Consider the following 21,369-nt stretch of genomic DNA (forward strand, 5'->3'; position numbering starts at 1 on the left):
ATCAGGATTTTGATTACACATTCACATGGCCTGGTATATTTTTCAAGCCTCTAGGTCTTGGATTTAAACTGCAGTCAGCCATGTGAGATACAGCTCCCACTGTACAGTTCTTAACCACTGTGCTATGGGGTTGGCCCATAGGTGTCTTCCATTCTGCTTATATTCTGCAGATTATTAAATTCATTCTTGTGTCTTCAGTTACCATCCATAGGTGGACACTTTCCTCCTGGGAGCCAGACTTGTATTTCTAGTGGCCACTGCACCTTAGTCTATCACTAAAGACTTTTTAAACCCAGAATAGCCAACACTGGAGCCATTGTCTCTGTCTCTGAAATAGAACAGAATCATCCTTCTTTCTCTGAACCTTTTGATCTCCTAGGTTTAATCAGCTTCCAGCATCATTCATAAATGATGCTGAATATTTACCTTCAAAGTGCTTCCAGTGGTTAAGAGGGAGGACTCTACCAAATTGAGTGTAAAACCTAGCTCAGTTGCATATAAGGTGTATGAGTCAGGGCAAATGGAGCTAGTTCTTTTGTCCTTTAGGTTCCTCATCTATAAGATAGGGATAATAGTAGTATAGTCCACAGGATTTTTAAGAGGATTAAATGGGATGATACTTGCACAGCATTTTACAGTGTTAAGCACATTGAGTCAATAAATGCTGGATATTATTGTTTACTGTCACAGTCCCTATAATGACAGGTTGACATCATTCAGGCCAATATATGGCAGCCTATGATTCTTTGATGACCGTGGAATTCTATAATGTATTAATTGTAATTTTTTTAAAAGGAGTGAATTAATATATAAAGTCAAAAAGTACAGTTTTTTACAGGGACAAACTTATTCAGAAGGCCATAGTCAGCCTTTTCCAGATAGTGCCCATCACTGAAGTGGGAAAATTCAAAAGGAAAAGATATTTCAACAAGCCATCTATGTCTCACATAAAATCACAACTGAAGAGAGAAAATCTGGAGTGGAATATTGAATCAGCTGCTGTTGGGAGACCCTGGTCTGCACTCTATCTGTATGCTTTTTAAAGGGAGCGCAGGGCAGGGTTTCCCATACAGAGGGCACAGGCTACCACCGCATGGCAAAAGTTGATGGGAACTTAATTTCAAAGTCATTTCACCTGGAATGTACTCCAGCAATGCAGTGCTTCTTGAAAATTCAACTGATCTACTCATCAGAAGAAACAGAACCCTGATAAGTCTCTTCCGTAGTTACAAAAATGTCCTTGTAACTAACTGTCTTATGTCTTAGATTGAACAAGAATTTTAAGTTCCTAATTGAGCTTCTCTCTCTCAGGGAACACTGATTTTGTGCATGTTTATATTATGTTTATCAATTTAATATATGTTCTTTGTAGAAAATTTGGGAAACACTAAAATGTATCCTTAAAAGAAAATTTCTCTGATCAGAGAAAACCAATGTCAATATTCTATTATAGATCTTCACAGTGGCTGGCTGTCACTCTCTCTTTCTGTCTCATTTATCTATCTATATACTTATATGTATGTATTACATATATTATATGTATTACATAGTTATAGGTAAATGGAATCACTCTATACATACCATGTTTAAAACCTACTTTTTTTCTCATTATCATGAATATTCAACCATATATTAAAGTATTCTAAATAATTATTTTAATGGCTGAATAGTAATAGTCTATATAGGTTGTTTTCTATTTATAGTCACACCACTTAATGAGAAATACATAGGTGATTTTGTCATACAAACATCATGGAGAGTACTTATGCAAATCCAGATGCTGTAGCCCACCACATGCCTAGGTTCTATAGTATAGTCTTTTGCTTCTAGGCTACACACCTGTATAGCATGTTACTGTACCGATATTGCAGGCAATTGTAACAAAATGGTAAATATTTGTACATTTAAACATGGATAAACACCAAAACGTGCAGTAAAACTATGATATGAGGGGCCAGCAGATGGTGCAAAGGTTCAGGCACTGGATTCCATATGGTCAACTGCACAGTTCAAGTCGTGGACCCAGAGGCTTGAGAAACATGTTGGGTGCATGTTTGTGTGTGTCCAAAATCCCAAGAGGAGAATGGTGAAGAAGAGCTTGTGGTATGGAGGGGTGATTTCTCATTTTCCCTCTGTCTCTCTCCAGGGAAAACACATGCCCTATGGCAAAAACCTGAAATAAATAAATAAATAAAATAAAGATATAGGGCCAGCATATGGCGTAGTGGTTATGTTGCTGGACTCCCACATGATTGACTCTGGTTCAAGTCCTGAACCCAATGGCTTAAAACTCACTCTCAGTCATGTGTGTGCCCAAGATCATGGGAGGAGAATGAAGGAGAAAGGATTGCAGTGTAACCACCCCCCTGGGGAGTGATTTCTTACTTTCCTTTATAGTGTTTCTGTCTCTCTCCAGCAAGTGTATGTGCCCTGAGGCAAAAACCTCCAAAAACATGATATGAACAATAAAAAATGGTACACTTGTGTAGGACACTTGCCACTAATATATCTTGTAACTGCAAGTGATTCTACATTTCTATATAATATATAATTTTTATGGTAGGTGAATTGGTGAATGTAAAGACCTAGGACATTACAGTGCACTGTACACTTAGGCCATACAAAATTTATAAATAAATATTTTCCTTCCCTCAGTAATAAATTAAACATAGAATAATATATTTACCTTATAAACTTTTTGTTTTTCACTTTTTGACTCTTTCCATGACATTTAGTTTAAGGCATAGTAACATTGTGCAGCTGTACAGAAATGTTTTATTTCTGTATACCCTTATTCTAAAACTGTTTTCTATTTTTAAATTTTAACTTCTTTAACTTTTTTTTTTTTAAAAAGTAAGATACAGACATACACATTAGCCTAGGCCTACACAGCATGAAGATCATCAATGTCACTATCTTCCTTATCCATATATTGTCCCATTGGGAGGGGCCAGGGTGATCAGAATAACATGAGATTAAATCAAGTGCCTAAAAAAATATGATGCAATCAGGAGACACAATATACTGGAAATATATGAGACCGTCATAATTGTAGCACACCATAGCGTTTTATAGTAAACTTTTTTTATTCATAAAAGTATACTCTAGGACCACCAGATGGCATGGTGGTTAAGGCACTGGGCTCCCACATGGTTGACCGCATTCAAGCCCCAGATCTGGCATCTTGCTTTCTCACTTTCCCTTTCTATATCTCTGTCTCTTTCTGGTCAAATTTTTAAAAATAACAACAAATTGAATTAAATAAAGAAATAATTCTTTTTTTTTTTAAGAATATACTCTAAAATAACAACAAAAAGTATAGGGTGGCAAATACCTAAACTAGTCACATAGTTATTTATTCAAGTATGATGCACTCTACATAATTGTGTGTGCTATACTTTGATACAGCTAGCAGCATATTAGGTCCGTGTGCACCAGCATCACCACACACACGTGAATGACGTGTTATGCTATGACATTAGAATAACTACAGTATTGCTAAGCGATAGGAATTTTTTAGCTCCAGTATAGTTTTATGGGACATCAATATATATGCAATCCCTCCTTGACTGAAATATCATTACATGCCACATGACTGTATTTTATTTTGTTGTCACTCTCAGGGAACTGTTGACACCTAAATGTCTGTAATTTTTATACCTCAATCAGGTATTTGAATCTTTAAGAAAGTGTTAGGAAACTGAATAGTTAATGATCTTTTATTTTCAAGGTATGTATGTTCTGAATCCCGTTCATACATAAGAATAGTAAATGTCTGGCACTTTAACTTTTATAGTATTTTCACTTTTGTTTCTTTGTTTGATCCTTGTAAGCACCTTTTGAGATAGACAGGGAAGGGAATAGTATTTTGTCCTTATAGAAGAGGAAATTGACGTTGAGAGAGAGGATGTGGTTTTCAGTAGGGTACATAATTAATAAATGAGTGGCAAAACTGAACTTTGAAATGAAGTCTTCTGACTCCAAACCAATACTCTTTCCAGTACATTTTGCTTCTCCACTTCTCTCCACAACTTCTCCACCTCATTTAAGTGGTTTATTCTAACACGTCTTACTCAAATATTCCCATCTTACACATTTTCAGGATCAGGTCTTACGATAATATAGCTTTCTTACCTATTTCTTTATTAACAGAAAACCAATTATGGCTAAAATCTAACAATAAAAACGTATTTTTCTTTTCAGAAATGCAAATGTGCTGTATATTATATTTAGATGAAAAAAGTCTTAGATGTTTGATACTTATTGGTGATGCTTATGAGGTAATATAGCAGCTCAGGCTTTTCTCCAGAAGAGGAAAACCTTTACCTTTTGTTGAACAGTTTAGAGTCTAGTCTAAACTATGACAACTTTCAAGATTGAACATCTTGATTAGAAATAAGTGCATAGTCAGGTTAAGTAATACAATGTTAACATCAAGAAATTCAATGATAGGAAAAAACTATCAAAATGGATTTGAGATAGGATACATGTGAAAATGGAAAGATACTGGAAATGGGTCCCTCTTCACCTGATTACCTGGGAATCAGGCACATGGTTATGTGCCTCCATTCCTATATTGGGCCTAATTCAGCTCTTGTCATTATTGCTTCCTACATTTTATTTCTCTTTATGGCTGATTACTATTCTTTTTAATTTTCAAATAGTGGCTTTCATTGGCTGATTTTATGCTGTTGCCAATTTAAAAGTGGTTAGGCACATACTTTTGCCATCTTTTTTTACACAAAAGACCATTTTTTTGTTCAAGGATTAAATGATATTAGGTCACTCACAGTAGCACAGTGATAATAAAATCCTCTGTGATGCTGAGATCATATGGGAAGGTCCCAGGTTCATGTGATCCTGGTTGGCTAAGGCTGAAGATGGGATTTTGGCTATTGGTAGAGGGAAGTCCAGATTTTTCATCTCTCTCTCTCTCTTTCTCTCCTCTTTCCTGTTTCTTAGTCCTTCTGCCACTGCTTCTTTTAATAAGAGATAAAATCATCTTTCTTGGCCCTACAAGGGAATTCCCTCTTGGAATTTTCTGTCAAGTGTTCTATAACCTGTCATCTGTGGAAGAATTTTTTTTAGTTTTTTTTTTTTCATTAATTCTCTCTCACACATGCAGAGTAGTGTTTGAAGATCTATATGTAACTGATCTCTCTTGTACCAACTTTATTTTTGTGAACTGGACTTTATTGTTTGCTTTTCTGAATACTTTCTCCTGCAATTATTCAGATGAGACCGTTTTTACTAAAACAAAGGAATGATGTGAATCAAAAGGCTGTGCAGGTATTGAATATAACATTTCATACCTGAGTAATAATTTGAAATAATTTTGAGCTTTTTGACGGCCCTGGCATTTTCTCCCTTTCTCTCTCTCTCTGTCTCATATGTGTATGTTTGTATGAATGTATGGATATATATAGTGGACATTCACATTATTGTCCTCAAGGGACAGTGTTAGCCAAATTTCCCTGACCTGGGCAGGGAACTTCATGCCATAGCAATGTTCAGACTTGCTGCATCAAACAGATTGCTCTTGTAGTGGTTGCTTTCTGGGGAATTCACCAGCTGGGAGATCGTACCATTGAGCCAAAACAGGCCACTGGAACAGCTATACTCTTTACTTATTCATTTATGGAGCTATTTAAGAAGTTCTAGCAGCAGCTGCCTGTTTGTAAGAGAGCAGCCTTGGGGGTGTGCTAGAAGAGACCTAAATCAGACAAGTAGATGATCAGATGACAGGGTACCCAAAAGACAGGTGAATCACAGAAGATGCTGTGAGGATTTTTTGTAGAGCTTTCCCATTATACCTCTGGAATAACTAAAACAGTGGCTTTAGTAATTGAGTGAAGTATAAAGCATTGAAAATATGGGCCAGAGTACTTTTCCTCTTCACCACCCCCACACAAATCTCAACCCTGCATTATTTCTGATATAAATTGTGCTTGGATTTTGGATAGGTAACCATTTACTTTTTTAATAAAATAAACACATGCCTATTTATTTAAAGGTCACTCACTAAGATGATCTACAACCACATGTCCACTCATTTGTGTGTGTGTTTTTAAATTTATTTAATTATTTCATAAAAGAGAGACAGAGAGGGAGCTCCCCCAAGAGTCTTGACACTATAATCCTCCCTCAGGTTTAGCCAACCACAGATTATGAGCACATATGTGTCCGGAGACTCAGGGATGTCACTGGCCATGAACTGGCAGCCTTCCCATGTGAATCAGCCTCACAAAGCCTCATGTTTTACTTTTGCACCATCATCCAGCCATTCTCCCATTCATTTATTATATACCTATATAGTAGAAGGTGAGGGAGAGTAGTCGAGGATGACTCATTTGTGACTAGATACCAGTGCAGTTTGAACTCATATTGACATTCTCAAGATTTTAGCAGATGTCTGTACACAAGACGTTAGTTTAAATGAGGACATCCTGGTTTGTTATATGGGTTTAACATGCACCCTTTCATCACGGGCATCAGTTTCTTTGTAGATTTTGTTCCCTAAGACTCACTAGTCAACTTCGGATTATCTGTGTATAAGTAATCAAGATAATGTTAGCTGTTTTGTGAATTTTGCTAAGCAATTTGACTGAGGATTGATTAGAAACAATTAATAGATGGAAAATTGTGATTTGTGGCTGTAGAAAATTTTTAATTCTAGGCTGGCTTAGCCTTACCATGCTTATGAATGCTGCCTCTCTGTCTGAGGAGGCTTAGAAAATATGCAATCATTATATCATTTATCTAAGTAATGTATGATTAGGGAGAGAAATTTCTGCTCTGAATTTCATGTTGCACAATACAAAACTCCAAGAACAACACATTTGAGGTAATGTGTTTTCTTGAATAACTTCTCTCTTTCTTTCTCTTTTTCTTTCTTTCCCTTTCTTTCCTTCTTTTTCTTTCTATCTTTTTCTTTTCTTTCTTCTTTTTTTCTTTCCCATCAATCCAGAATCTAGCCTTTGGGTCTGGGTAGAGAACACTTCTTGTCTAAGATGGACCTCCTTAGAAATCACAGGTAGTTTAGAAACTTTGAATGAGGTTTTGGACCACTGGCAGTAGAAATGCCAGTGTGAAAGCAGAGAGTCTTCTGGCGTAAAGAACATTCAACTCTCATGTCTGTCATCTAGCTGGACGCCAAGAGAATGGAAACTAGCTGAAAGCCATTCTCTCTTCATGATTATCCATTAGGATACCATTTTTTTTAAATTGCAGAATAGATTAGAAAGAATTAGTTAATGCAAAACTGAAGATAAAACCTTGCTGCTTTTAGTGTTTAGAAGCAACTTTTAAACAGAATCAAAATGTTCTTTTCAGAGTCAGATATGACATTTTACTTGAATTGCATTTTATTCCTCTGCCATGAATACATGCTTCATTCCACCCAAAAACAAAGACTTTTCCGGACATGGATTCTATATGTATTGCTGATTGCTGCATTTATTTTCAGATGCTTTTTACAGAGCATTATTTGGTAAACTAAATTTCTCATGCTGAACAATGTCTATTAAAATGATGTTGAAGCATATTTTAAAGTCATCTTCCAACTCACACAGCAAGGATATAGAACCATATTGACTACTACTGAGACAATTTAATCATTCATTGTTAACTGGGAACATCTTTGTTTTTATTGTACTTGTATCTATCACTGCACTCTTCTCTGAAAAGGAACTACTTTATAGAAAAAAATAATGAAATTAAGGGAATAATGTATCTGATTTTGTCAATGTTTAGGAAGTGAAACATTCACAGCCAGGCCTATAAAATTCGAGAGAACATCATTAGGACCTCATGAATTTCAACTTTACTGATGTAGAATTTTAAAGTATTTCTCACATAGACTTGGATGAGTCTTTATGTAAATGCAAATTACCTCATTTCTTATATCAATGCATTGTTTATTTGCATTTTTATTCTGCCTCCTTCAAAGATAAGCAAAACTTGGTTAATATGCAGATTAGAATTTTTATTGAAGATTGTGTTTTATTTTTTTCCTAAAGACTAAGGTGATCAAAAAGGTTAGAACCCCTAAGGAAATTTGCATCTCATTTCATGAAATAGTGCTTAGTGAGATTTTGTATTGAACATTTTCACAGCTTGATTCTGTTTCTCATTATATCCCAATTATCAAATCAAATTGAATCAAAACAAAGCAATTCCTATAGAATGAAACACACAATAATGACAAGCTACCTTTGAAAATAAAAAAAAAAGTTGACTTATTCCTGTACTTTCAGTTTCCCACCTGAAATAACAACTGTCCCTCTCTCATTCTTTCTTAACCAAAATAGTTTGAGAAAGAGAAATTACTTGATATTATTGGGGAACTGAAAAGGATGTGAGAAAAAGAGACAATCTCCAAACAGAATCATGATGTCTCCTGGACTTGCTGGTATGAAAAGCATCTAATATGAGTATGTTATGCAGCATCAGTAACATCATCAGAGTTCACAGTGAAATACTTTTGTTCATCCCTACTGGAACTCTGAAGCTCTAAGTGGACTCAGCATCAGAGCTTAGAACACTACAGCCTTCCTTAGTTATAAGTTTCTTTGTAAAGAAATAAAATCACAGTTTAGGTTTATGTAAAAGACATAAACATACCATTGCTCTGTATCCACAAAGGTCAAATGTAGAGGAGCACCGAACATCTAAGAGGATGAGATTTACATGTTAGACAGATTCTAATGAACTTTTCCAAGCTCTTATTTATTTAGTATGCAACAAAAGGAGAAGGCTGAATGAAAGAGCTTGTGGGATTGGGGGAATGATGGTAAATGACATGGACATTTCTTGCCACATAACCAATATAGTTTGTGGCACTTGTTATCTGTCAATTAGCCCTAACTCCTCCAGTGACTCAGTAGATGTGGCAGTACTTTTCTGGAAAGATAATGATGTATATTATCTAAAGGAACAGACTTCCTCAAATATGTTTCCATTGGACCTTTGAATTGTATAAGAGGGTGTTTGGGGCAGAACTGAGTCTTTCCTAGTTATACTTTTCTCAGGTGAATATTAACATGTGTATTTCATGTGTTATCTCCCAAAATGTAAGATATTTCAAATCACATTCTAAAAATGAAGTCTATCTTACATAGATAGAGCAAGAGTCAAATCATAGAGTACTTAAGGGCACTCCAAATCATTAGCTTGCCTTGATATAAAAGGTATAAATTATTTAAGCAAAATATACAAGTGTGTGTATAAAAAAAAGAGATTTATTTGCAACCTACAGATTTTTCAGGGAAGGCGATAACATTTCACTTCTTCAGAAGTATGTTCCTTTTATAAATTAAATTGAAAATCTAGTTAAATTTTATTTCCTCTCACCAATGTTAAGTTAATAACGTAAGTGAACTTTTGAGTAGACATTATTACTACAAGCTTGCATCAAATTAGTAAAAGTACATGGTTTATAAAAATAGGAAGAATAGTTGTTTAAAACATTTACACTTAGTGTTTTAAAAATCGCTTTATGGAACATTTTTGGCTCACTACTTCAGAAGATATTAATGTGATGGTGAAGACCTGTCATTCATTTTTTTCAAGCCATTACTCATGTCCTTCATATTTCAGAAGGATTAAAGAGATAAGACCAGTTTTCAAGATTATATAAAGTTGATAGAAAAAGGCAAGCTGATATTTCTGCCGTCAGCTTGAGTTAAAAATTCTATATTTTGACTTATATCATTGAGGTGTGATGTGGGCGAATTTCTTTCAATTTAAGGTATTTGTCAGAATATGCAGGAGATGCAGATTTACTCACACTTTAAAAATTAACTTCTTTAAAGACCGATTTTGAGGAAAAAATCAAGCTGTGATGATGTAGACTTGTAGAAATAATATTCATCATCTCTTAACTCGTAAATGAGGAAGATCAGTATCATTCTTTCCATTGTATAAATTATGAAACCCAAAGCTTAAAGCATTTGCCTGACTTTAGTAAGGGTCTTGTTAAGTTGGTTACAGATCCAAAAAATGAGCCCAGCTAGAATTCTTGGAGCTAAAAGAATGTAGCTGGACTTGAACATGAGCTACTGCAGATATTTGAATGCTCAAACCTTTTTAAGACAAACTGGAAGTTCTTTCCTGTACTACTATTAAGGACTGTTATTCTTTCCTATTTAAAAACTGAATTCAAGTTTGTCATAATTGTAACTTTTGAGTCATCTGCATAGCCTAAGTAACCAAAAAGTTTAATTTTGAAAGTACAATAATATTAATTGGATTAGCTACTTGCTTTCATTTAAATGTCCACAAAAAAGGAAATGCAGTTTTAAGGATTAGTTTCTTGCCTGTGCTATGCAACCTAACTGATAGCTATTGTAGTAAAGGCAATTTATGTTAGTAATTGCTCATTGTATTTCCTCATACCTTTATTTAAAGGAAACTTGTGTGTTTTGACAGGCTCACATATTTTTTTTTCTCATCCTGAAAATTACTTGGAGAAAATTACTTGACTGTAGAAAATTTATTTTTCTTTCTATCTTAGAAAAAACATCCCTCCCTTCAGGACACAAATATGATAATCCTGGTGAAATCCAACTGCTCAACTTCATGAGTCAACTTTAATTCAGTAAGGTTTGCAATTACAACTGGAAGTTTATTTTAGTCTCCTCTTTCACAACTTATCCAAAAAAAAAAAAAAACAAGTAAAGAAAGCCAGTTGGACATAATACATATTTAAACTATCAGTATCAGCTTGGCTATAGTTCTATTAAAAAATCAAAAGTAAATCAGTAAGGCAAGATTTCTTTAGGACCCTCTGCTGTCCTATACAATAATTGAGAAAGAAACAGAATCATTGAAGACCTACATTTTTTAAGAGAGATTTTTGCTATAGGGTGTGCACACTCCCCAGAGAGAGAGAGATAGAAGGTGAGAAATCGCCCCCTAGGTGAAATGGCCACACAGCAATCTTCTCCATTCTCCTCTCAGGATCTTGGGCACACATGCACATGCGCCTAGTGTGAGTTTTCAGCCACAGGGTTCGGAACTCGAACTGTGGTTGACTATGTGAGAGTCCCAAGATGAAACTATTACTCCATCTGCTAGTCCCTGAAAACTGACATTAATAAAATATTTCAGTTTGTTGTTTGTGATATCAGTGCTGTAATCGTATCAGGGATTGATTGTATTTCCAAGCAGGCAAAATGCTGGGAATAAATTGAATTTCTGTTGTAGATTACCAGAATAAGCCTTGATAAAATGGTTTCCTTAAGGATATAGCTACAGAGACCAGCAGGTGGCAAACTGGTTAAGGTGCTGGACTCTCCCACATCACCAGCTGCAGTTTGAGTTTTGTACCCAGTGGCTTGAAAATCACTCCAGGTGCATGCGTGTACCCAAAATCCCAGGAGGAGAATAGAGGAGAAGGGGTTGTGGCATGGCATCTCTGGGGAGTGATTTCTCACTTTCCCTCTCACTGTCTCTTTCCTCTCTGGTGAGTATACATGCCTTATGGCAAGAACCTTCAAAAAAATAATATATATAGCAACATCTATGAAGTAGAAAATTTGAGATAATAAAAAGTAGACAATTTATTGAATAGTTCCATCATTACCTGCAATATCACTGTTTAACGTTGGTCAAAATTTTTAAATATTTTCAGATCATTTATGCATACTTATATAGCTCCCAGCAAACATTCCCAATGTTGGCTCCTTAGGGGTAAAGGTAAATGCACATCATTAAATTCTTGTGTTGATAAGAAGTCAGTGATGGCTCAGCTGTATCTCTGTATTTGTGGTTCTTATAAGATGATAGAAGAATATGGAGTGATCAATGTTATTTTAATAGTAGATGTAGTCACATAGACATTTAATTTGTAAATTACTGGGTTATGTTTATACATGATAAATTAGACTCTAGAGGACCATTTAAAGTAGTCAACTGAAGTCTTTCATTTGTTTCCAAGAATCTAGTACAGTACCTTGTTCTTTGGTAATCAATAAATATATGCCAATTAATTAGATTCAATTTTGCTAAAATTAATTTCTTATAATTTCTAAAGAAAATTGCTTCATTCAAAGAGAACAATACCCTTTTACCGATAATTGCAAATTGAGCTCACTGTGTATAAGGTTGATCTATGAAATGCCATCATTCCTGAAAAGCTTTACTAGGGTCATTAAATAGAAGAGATTATTTCATTTAACGCTGTCAGCCCCACTGAGGAAGTTAGGCTTTTTACAGTATCCATAGCTGACACTTTGTTCCTTTCTGTGTGAAGTATTTCTCTGGTTCAGATGCTTCACTATGTTCCCAAATTAGGTTCTCCCAGCTTGCTCTGATTTCCTGGACTTGTGTCTTGTTTCCCAGCTTTGGAGATGTCTGCCTGTCATTGATTTAAAACTTTTGTAGCACCTATGTCAAAGATTGAAAAAGAGGTTGTGACCCCACCTCTTTATTGCCATTTTTACTTACCAGCGTTAAGCTAGTGACCCATTGGCACCTGCCAGATGATTTGCTCATATTCAACCCTTAGACTTCTGGTAACTGGCAACAGGGAATAGCTAGTCCATATCTTGTCACTCACTGGCCATCGAGAAAACCCCAACTTGCTATGCTCTGTTCCTCCAATGAGCTCAGATGAACTTGCCAACTGAGAGAAAGTATCACTGGATGCTTCTGGTTCTTGTTCTCTTTTGCTATCAGCTCTGAGGAGCCACTGCAGCATTAGAGTCTCCTTTTAAAAATTCCCAAGGTGGGCCAGCCAGCAGTGTTATGGATAAGGCAGCTGGATCCCAAATGGCCAATTTCAAGTCTCAGACATGCCAGGCACATATGTGCATGTGTGTGCCTAAAATCCCAGGAGAGACAAATGAAGGAGAAGGGATTGTGATGTGGCCATGCCCCGTGGGGGGTGCTTTCTCACTTTGCCTCTCTCTTTCTTTCTCCCTCTCCATGAGTGCACATGCCCTCTATCATTTTTTTTTGAAAAGAAAAAAATATAAATTTCCCCAAGGCAATTCTGTTATTCCCTTACACTCATGGGATTTACATATGCTACTCGATCCATTTCCCTAGGATAGTGTATACAAAGACCTATGCACATTACTGACGTACTGTAAGTGTTCAGTCAGTGTTAGCCATTTCTATTACCAAATATCTTTTCTTATGAGTGAGCAGTCTCAGTGTCCCTCGGGATAAAATGGCCATTACACTAGGGTCTAGGGTGCTCTTACTAAATATCAATTCCTTCCTTGACTAGATTGCTGTGTACTCTCAGTCTCTCATGCTACTGATAGATGGTACTATCTTTTAGCCAGTATGATTAATCATACCTTATTATTCTTATCTTGCAAAATAGTACTTGTACATTTATCTCTCCATTTTCTTGAACCAGATTGTAAATTCTGAAAGGGCAAGAGATAACTATGACTTGTTCATGGCTGTGTCCCTAATGCTCTGAACTTATCACACATGTGCTAGGTGCTCAGTGTTTGCTGAATGAATGGATGAATGAACTGTTTTAGTATCACAGGCATTGAATGACTCCTACGAAGAGTGGTTCTAACAGAAGTTGTGCATTCTCCAATTACACCTTGGATCCATAGATTTAGCATAATCAACAGATGTACTATGAATAGATGCAAGGCATTAATATTAGCAGCTATGCTCCAAATAATAACCTTGGGTTGGGTGCAACATAATAACACTTTGATATTAGTTACAAATCCTTTGATTTGATAACAAATAATTATCCGTTCACTATCATGCAATAACATTGCTGTTGATCAAAATTGCCTAGAGGAATAGTTCCCCCCCCCTTGCAGTAACTGTCATCCACATTTCTCAATTCTGGTAGCCTTTCCTTACCGCATTTTTTTTAAGATTTATTTGATTTTGTTTATTTTTTAATTTGACCAGAAAGAAAACAGAGAGGGAGAGAAAGGGAAAATGAGAAAGCAAGCTGCCAGGGCAGCTATGGGCAAGTCCAGTATCTTAACCACCACATCACCTACTAACCTACTTAGCACATCTTAAACTCTCTAGCTCTTTTCACTTTTTCCACCTGTTATTGGTAGTCTTACCAAATTATACACTTAATATCAGCATCTTTTGTTTTTCTTTAACCAGTTAGTAAGATTCTCAAGAATAAAAAAGTTTCTTTCATCTTATCTTTAGTCCTACCACACTGCGTATAGCTTCCTATAGTATGTATATTTACATCCAATAATCCAGCAATAATCCACCAATTGCCTGATCCTGGCCACACATAGCTCCTTCTGTTTCTGAATTTATTTTCAAATGGAAGAAACAGACATTGTTAAATACTAATTACATTAAGCAGACTGCTCAAGGTTGTCTTCTTACTATTCTGACCACTCACAAATGAAGACTAGTAGGCACAGATCAGTGTTGCTTTGCTATATGGAATGTATGCTCACAAGAGAGACAGAGAGACAGAAAGTGAGGAATCAGCCCCCCGGGGAGTTGGCCACACTGCAGTCCCTTCTCCTCCACTCTCCTCTTGGGATTTTGGGCATGCATGCATATGTACCCAGAGTGAGTTTGAAGCCACTGGGTCCAGGACTCGAACTGTGGTAGGCCATGTGGAAGTCCAGTGACGTAATCACTATGTCATCTGCCGGTTCCACAGAGCAACATTTTTAACAAAGTTTTATATGAGGTGGGTTTTTTTGTTTGTTTGTTTTGTTTTTTGTTTGTTTTGATAGAGATTTTTGCTATAGGGCACGTACACTTGCTGGAGAGACAGAGAGAGACAGAGAGACAGTGAGAAATCAGGAACCAGCAGTTGGTATAATGGCTATGTCGCTGGACTCCCATGTAGTCAACCATCCCGGTGGCTTAAACTCATGCCGGGTGTGTGTGCGTGCGTGCCCAAGATCCCAAGAGGAGAATGGAGGAGAAGGGATTGTGGCGTGGCCATCCCCCCAGGGGGTGATTTCTCGCTTTCCGTCTCTCTGTCTCTCTCTGTCTGGCGAGCACACGCGCCCTAAACCACCATAAAAAGAAAAAAAAAAAAAAAAACAAAGAAAGGGACAAATCACCTCACAGGGGATGGCCGTGCCACAGTCCCTTCTCTGCCAGTCCCATCTCAGGATTTTGGGCATGTATGCACACACACCTGGCATGAGTTTTAAGCCGCTGGATCCAGGACTTGAACCACAGTTGACTGTATGGGATTCCAGCAACATGACTGTTATGCCATCTGCTGGTCCCTATATGAAGATATTAACAAAACAGCAGGAAAGGCCTAGGAACAGCAATGTATCAATACATAAGAAGAGTGTACACTGGAATAAAATACATTTTGGGGGAGGTCACTATCACAATTTAAGCTCTTGCGATTCATTGCCTAGCAACAGGAGAAGCAGCTTTACTCCTCAAAAGCTGAGAAAGAGCAGAGGAGTGGAAGAGTACTTCCAGAGAAATCCCCTGCGGATTTCTTGGCCAGGTGTTTAGAAACTATTGTTTAAATTCTTAAAGGTAGAGATTCTAACTGTTCTCTGAGGGTGACTGGTTAAGGACACAAAGGAAAAATAGACTTTACCAAAATAATGAGTGCACAGAATTTAAATACCTGCTGGCACCCTATTTTGAGACTCAAAAGCCTAAATCATACACCCTGAAGCAGATTTGATGCTAACTGTAGGCCTAATTGTTAATCCAGTTCTGGTTTATATAGAGGGATGATATAATTTTGTTAGCAGCCATCACTGTGCTGATATTTTATTCAGGCACAAAGTAATTGTATTTTATATGAATGCAATGCTCTATAATAATATCATTAATTCTTGGGTTTATGAAGATATGTTTTAGAAAATTCTATTTCTTATTATAGGCTAGGCAGGCTTTTAAAATTTTTGTTTATTTTATGATTTCTTATTCATACTTGTTTTAGATCTCTAAAGCACACAATATGGTTTTTCTAAGTACGCATGCAGTATGTGATAATCAAATCAAGGATATTACCATATACGTCATTTTCAGTGGAGAATTTAACATTCTATATCTGTTAAGTATATCTCCCGAGCCCTTCCCATCCACTCTCTACTATACGCCACAACAATACAGTCTCTGGTATTTATATTTGTCCTCCTTACTAATATGTCTTTGGATCTCTCAGTTTCTGCCATAGAGTGCAGACATTGAGTATATACGAAGTGAGGATATACAGTGTTTGTCTTTTGTGGTCTGGCTTACTTTGCTTAGCATTAAATCTATATTCATTCACTTTATATCAAATGACAAGATATCATTGTTCTTTATGGCTGAATAATATTCCAGAGTGTACATGTGACACATTTTTTTTCAATCTAGGTATCAGTTCTTAGGCACTTAGATTTATTCCAATTTATTTAGCAATTGTGAATAATACAGCAATAAAGGGAACCAGCATTAGCGTAATGGCTATGTCGCTGGACTCCCACATAGTCGACCACGGTTCGCATCCTGGACCCAGTAGCTTAAAACTCATGCCGGGCACGTGTGCATGCATGCCCAAGATCCCGAGAGGAGAATGGAGGAGAAGGGATTGTGGCGTGACCATCCCCCCTGGGGGGTGATTTCTCACTTTCTGTCTCTATGTCTCTCTCTGTCTGGTGAGCACAAGCGCCCTATAGCGAAAATCTCTCCAAAAAAAAAAATACAGCAATAAACACGGATGCACATGTGTCTTTCCTACTGTTTTCCAATTTCTTTGGTAAATAGCAAGGAGTGGGATTACTGAGTCATATAATAGTTACATTAGTAGGTTTTTAAGAAACCTCAATATTGTTTTCCATAGTGGCTGTACCAATTTACATTCCCACCATTAGTGTAGGAGGATTCTCTTTTCACTATAGCACTTACCTTTCCTTATTTTCTTGATCAAAGCCATTTTACTTAGGTTAAGTGGTATCTCACTATGGTTTTGATTTTCATTTCCCTTATGATTAGAGTTGTTGAACATTTTTTCATATCCATTTTAGCCATTCATGTCTTTGTTAGAGAGCTGTCTATTCAAATCATTTTTAATTGAGCTAATCCTTTTTTTGCATTGAGCTTCTTCAGTTCACTATATATTCTGGTTATCAATCCTTTTTCTGAAGCATAACTTGCAAATATTTTTTCCCATTCTGAGGGATATCTATCATTTTATTACTCCTTTGTCATGCAGAAGCGTCTTATCTTGATATAATCCTCCTTGTCTATTTTTTTAATTATTGTCTGCATTTTAGGGGTCTTACACAAATCTTAACTGATTTTGTCCTCCCAATAAACCTATGAAGAAAGTACTATTATTTTCCCCATTTTAAAGATTAGGAAACTGGGTCAGGTGGTAGTGCAGTGGTAATGCAACAGGACCCACATGGGAATGTCCCAGGTTCGTGTCTTGAGGCCTCTTTTATATGTCAGTGTCATACATGGGTGCCTGTGATCCAGGGCTGGCCGGGGCTGGGATTAATGGGTCATGACATTAAGACCCTTTTGGGGTGCTCTCTGTCTCTCTCTCTCTCTATTGTTCTCTCTTATGGAAGAAACAAATTGGTACTCTTAAAAGCATTTTGACAATAAAAATGAGGGAACTGAAGCACAGATGTTACATAACTTGCTCAAAGTTAATCAGACCTTGGTTTTAAGTATTGCTCTGGCACTTAACTAACTTTAAAACCTGTCTATGGCAGAAACTGAAAAATAGGAAGCTATAAAAACATAAAGAGCAACTGTGGATACTAGAGACAGTGTGGAAGGGTAGTGGACTATGGGGGGTTGGCAAGAGGGAGGGAATCAAGAGAAAAAAAGAAAAAGCACAGTGTATGCTGTAAATATGTACAATGATTAAATGTAAATAAGATATCACAAAATAAAACTTAAAATGCAGAAAAGCCTGTTATCCTAAGCAGTATGTAAAGCTGCTTTAATATAAAATGCAATATAAATAACAAAAAAGTAAAAGAGTATACAGTACAATAATCTAGGAATTTTGTGCCTTTATTTAGGATCATTTTAAGGGCATACAATTGCCCTTATCCATGTTTCTTTTCCCGAGTGCGCCAAAGACAATTTCTGTGAAAAGAACAACTAGAGAGTCCTTTTATTATAGATCTAATATCTAGTTCATTAGTTTATATTTTAAAAAGACTATGTGGAGGGAATACAGCCTAACCTCTTCATCACATCTGTTGGACTGTCAGAAAATTGCTTTTCTTTGCAAAAATGCACTGTGACTATTCCGATCACCCAATAGATCAGGACTCTGAATCTCTGGCCCTGACTTAACCATCATGGATATTTGCTAAGATACAGTAACTTCTGAGTTCACTTAATAACAAGTGTGACAAAGTCTTGATATCACTACTGCCACATATCGCCATGTCCGGATAGTTAGTAGAATAATGATACATTTTTTTTTCAGTCATCCCTTTCAGTATTGGTTCTAGGACCCTCCATGGACACCAAAGTCCATGGGTGTTCAAGTTCTTTATATAAAATGGAATAGTATTTGTATATAACGTACACATATTCTCTCAGGTACTTCAAATCATTTCTAGATTACTTATAATACATAATATGATATAAATACCATAAAAATAGTAGCTATATTGTATTGTCTAGGAAATAATGACAAAAATAAAAGTCTGTGTGTGTTACCACCTAAACCTAACTATGAAATACACATCAGCAACAGCATGATGTTTTTGATAGGCATTGGTTGAATTCTTTGATGCAGAATCCAAAGATACAGAGGGCTGACTATACTGTTGACAAATGCTTATTTCCTATTATTCACAATTTAAATAATTTTTTCACTTAGCATTATTCTTCCATATCTGACTACTTTGTATCAAATGTCAGGTTCTCATTGTTTTTTTATGGCTGTGTAGTATTCCATAGAGTACATGTGCCACACTTTTTCAATCTACTCATCTATTTTTGGACATTTGGGTTGATTCCACGTCCTAGCAATTGTAAATAATGCTGTAATCAACATTTATTTGCAAGTGTTTTTATAAGTGAGGATTTTTCTATCTTGTAGGTAAATACCTAAGAGTGGAATTACCGGATCATATGGTAGAAAGATAGACTTTTTATTTCCCCACTTAATATATACTCAATGTCTGTTTTATATAGCAGAAACTGAAAGTTTGGAAGGTATAGTAGCAGGGATGGCAACTGTAGATACTAGAGACAGTAAGGATAGGAGTAATACAGGGTGAGTAGTACAGGGAGCAAGAGGGAAATACATTTAATTAACATAAAAATGAAAAGTTATGTGCTGAAAAATTTTTCTTTCTCCATTTCTATACTTCCTTTTAAATTATTCTCTTCTCTAAATAACATTGTAAGTGTGGTACTGAGCTGATCTTTCTATCCCATTGTATTAACCAGCCATGTCATTTATTTATTATTTAATGTCCCTCTTTTAAAAAAGAAAAAAATGGTGCCCTTGTTTTTGTTTTAGTGGATGGAAGACAACACTTGGACCATAGCAAAGAAATGAGCTGTGAATCACTATACTTTATATATGTTTAACCTGAGATACTCATGTTTTACACAGAGCAGTTTAAGCATGAGTGGTATTAGGTTTTAAGCTCCCCTGATAAACACACCAGAGTTAAGCCCTAGGTCCCTGGCTAACTGTCTTATGATATATTTTTTTCCAACAAAGATTTGATTCAGTTCATTCAGAAAACATTAGTAAAATAAATTTCAGTTGTAACTTCACAGATACGAGCTTCAAAGTTTAAAGTTGCACGAACCAAAAATATAGCTGATATTTATAACAATAACTTACAGATGCATACAAATTAATGATAAATTTCAGTTTCACAAACGATTGTAAACATTTTGAACACTATTCAATTCGCTCTTTTAGGCAGAGTGCTCTTTTGATAACAAATCCAGACAATACACAAATAAAGCTTGATTTGTTTTTCTTTTGTAAACATAAGCTTACCATTTATAGTCTTCAAAAATTATTTGTACTTGAACTTTCATAACTTTCCTCAATTTTTTCCTTTTTTTTCCCTTGCACCCACTATCCACCACCCACTGTCTACTAACCACTTTCTCCCCTTACTGTAAGTAGCATACACACCCATTCTTTCCACCATCACATCTTCATATCTCTCAATCTCTGCCATAAAGTGAAAACACTCAATACAAATTGAGTGGGGATATACAATGTGTATCTTTCATAGTCTGACTCACTTTGTACATCTCCTGATATTTTGATGTTTTAATCTTTAATATATATAATTAAACTATTGAAAATTACCATATTTTCTTTGGAGAAATGTATTAATTTATTCTTTTATTCAATGCAGTGAGTTTACATTTCTAATGTGTTGAGGAAAATATTTCACTTTCTTATATTAATGAGAAAAGCCCTTGAAATTTACTAGCCATTAGGATTTGGTGCTTTCAATGATTAATTACCTGTTGCCGCACGTTTCAAAGATATTCTCTTCAGCTATTTTCTTTCATCTTGCCCTACCTGTTTTACGAATAGCCTTTCATGTTTAGTTCAAAAGAGTATCAGTAAAGGTTTATTTTGTTTCTTTGGGTAGAGATGCTGGTTTATGATTATAATGCAGTTCGTAACCTCAGTGAAAATTAAAGCCCCAATATCTGTACCTCAATAGTAGTGTAAATATTTTATGACAAATCTGATTGTTAAATAATTATACAAAGATTCTTTGTATAACTAATAATATGGAATAATTTGTCTCTTCAGTTTACCAGACCATCAGGATTCATTCATTCTTCTATTTAGCAAATTTTTATGGCATGAATATAGAATATCAGTCACTGTTCCAAATGCTGAAATATAGTAATGAAAAAAAATCCTTTTCTACATAGAGGTTATGTTCTAGAGGGTGTGGACAGATGTTAGACAGACAAGTTTGTATATTATTTGTTCTGGAGAATAAATAAGCAGAGTTAGAGGGATAAGGAGTGCTGAGACAGAGTTCCTCTTTCAGATAGGGTGGTCAGGGAAAGCCTTTCTATTAAGGTGGCATTTGAAGGATGTGAGATGGATATCTGGAAGAAAAATATTTCCAGGAAGAAATATTAGTAAGTTCAAAGGCCTTGAGGTTGGGAATATGTTTCACATGTTCAAAGGACAAGCTGGAAAATTCAGAATGACTGATAGAAAGTAAAAGAGAGGGCAAATGAGGAGGAGACCAGAAAAGTAGCAAGGCTCAGATCACATATGATTTTTTAAAGAGTTATTTTATTATTATCATCATCATTATTATTATTATTATTTAATTTGCTATAGGGCTTATACACTCACCAGAAAGAGAGAGTGGTGATGTAAAATGAGAAAGCAAGCTGCCAGATCTGGGACTCAAAGTGTGGTTGACCATGTGGGAATCCAGTGCCTTTACC

The 21,369-nt window shown here is 35.9% G+C and overlaps 1 protein-coding gene and 1 non-coding gene across 3 annotated transcripts in view; both read left to right on the top strand.

Moving 5' to 3' along the window:
- The window catches only part of FGF13 (fibroblast growth factor 13), a 228,792-nt gene that overhangs the window by 182,217 nt on the left and 25,206 nt on the right, over positions 1 to 21,369 (top strand). The window lies entirely within an intron of this gene.
- Positions 1,008 to 1,066, top strand: MIR504 (microRNA mir-504). Its single transcript, NR_129493.1, has one exon. It is a non-coding gene; the product is annotated as a microRNA mir-504 (primary transcript).

The sequence above is a fragment of the Tupaia chinensis genome, unplaced genomic scaffold (genome assembly GCF_000334495.1).
Source record: "Tupaia chinensis unplaced genomic scaffold, TupChi_1.0 Scaffold000706_1, whole genome shotgun sequence".
Taxonomy (NCBI): domain Eukaryota; kingdom Metazoa; phylum Chordata; class Mammalia; order Scandentia; family Tupaiidae; genus Tupaia; species Tupaia belangeri.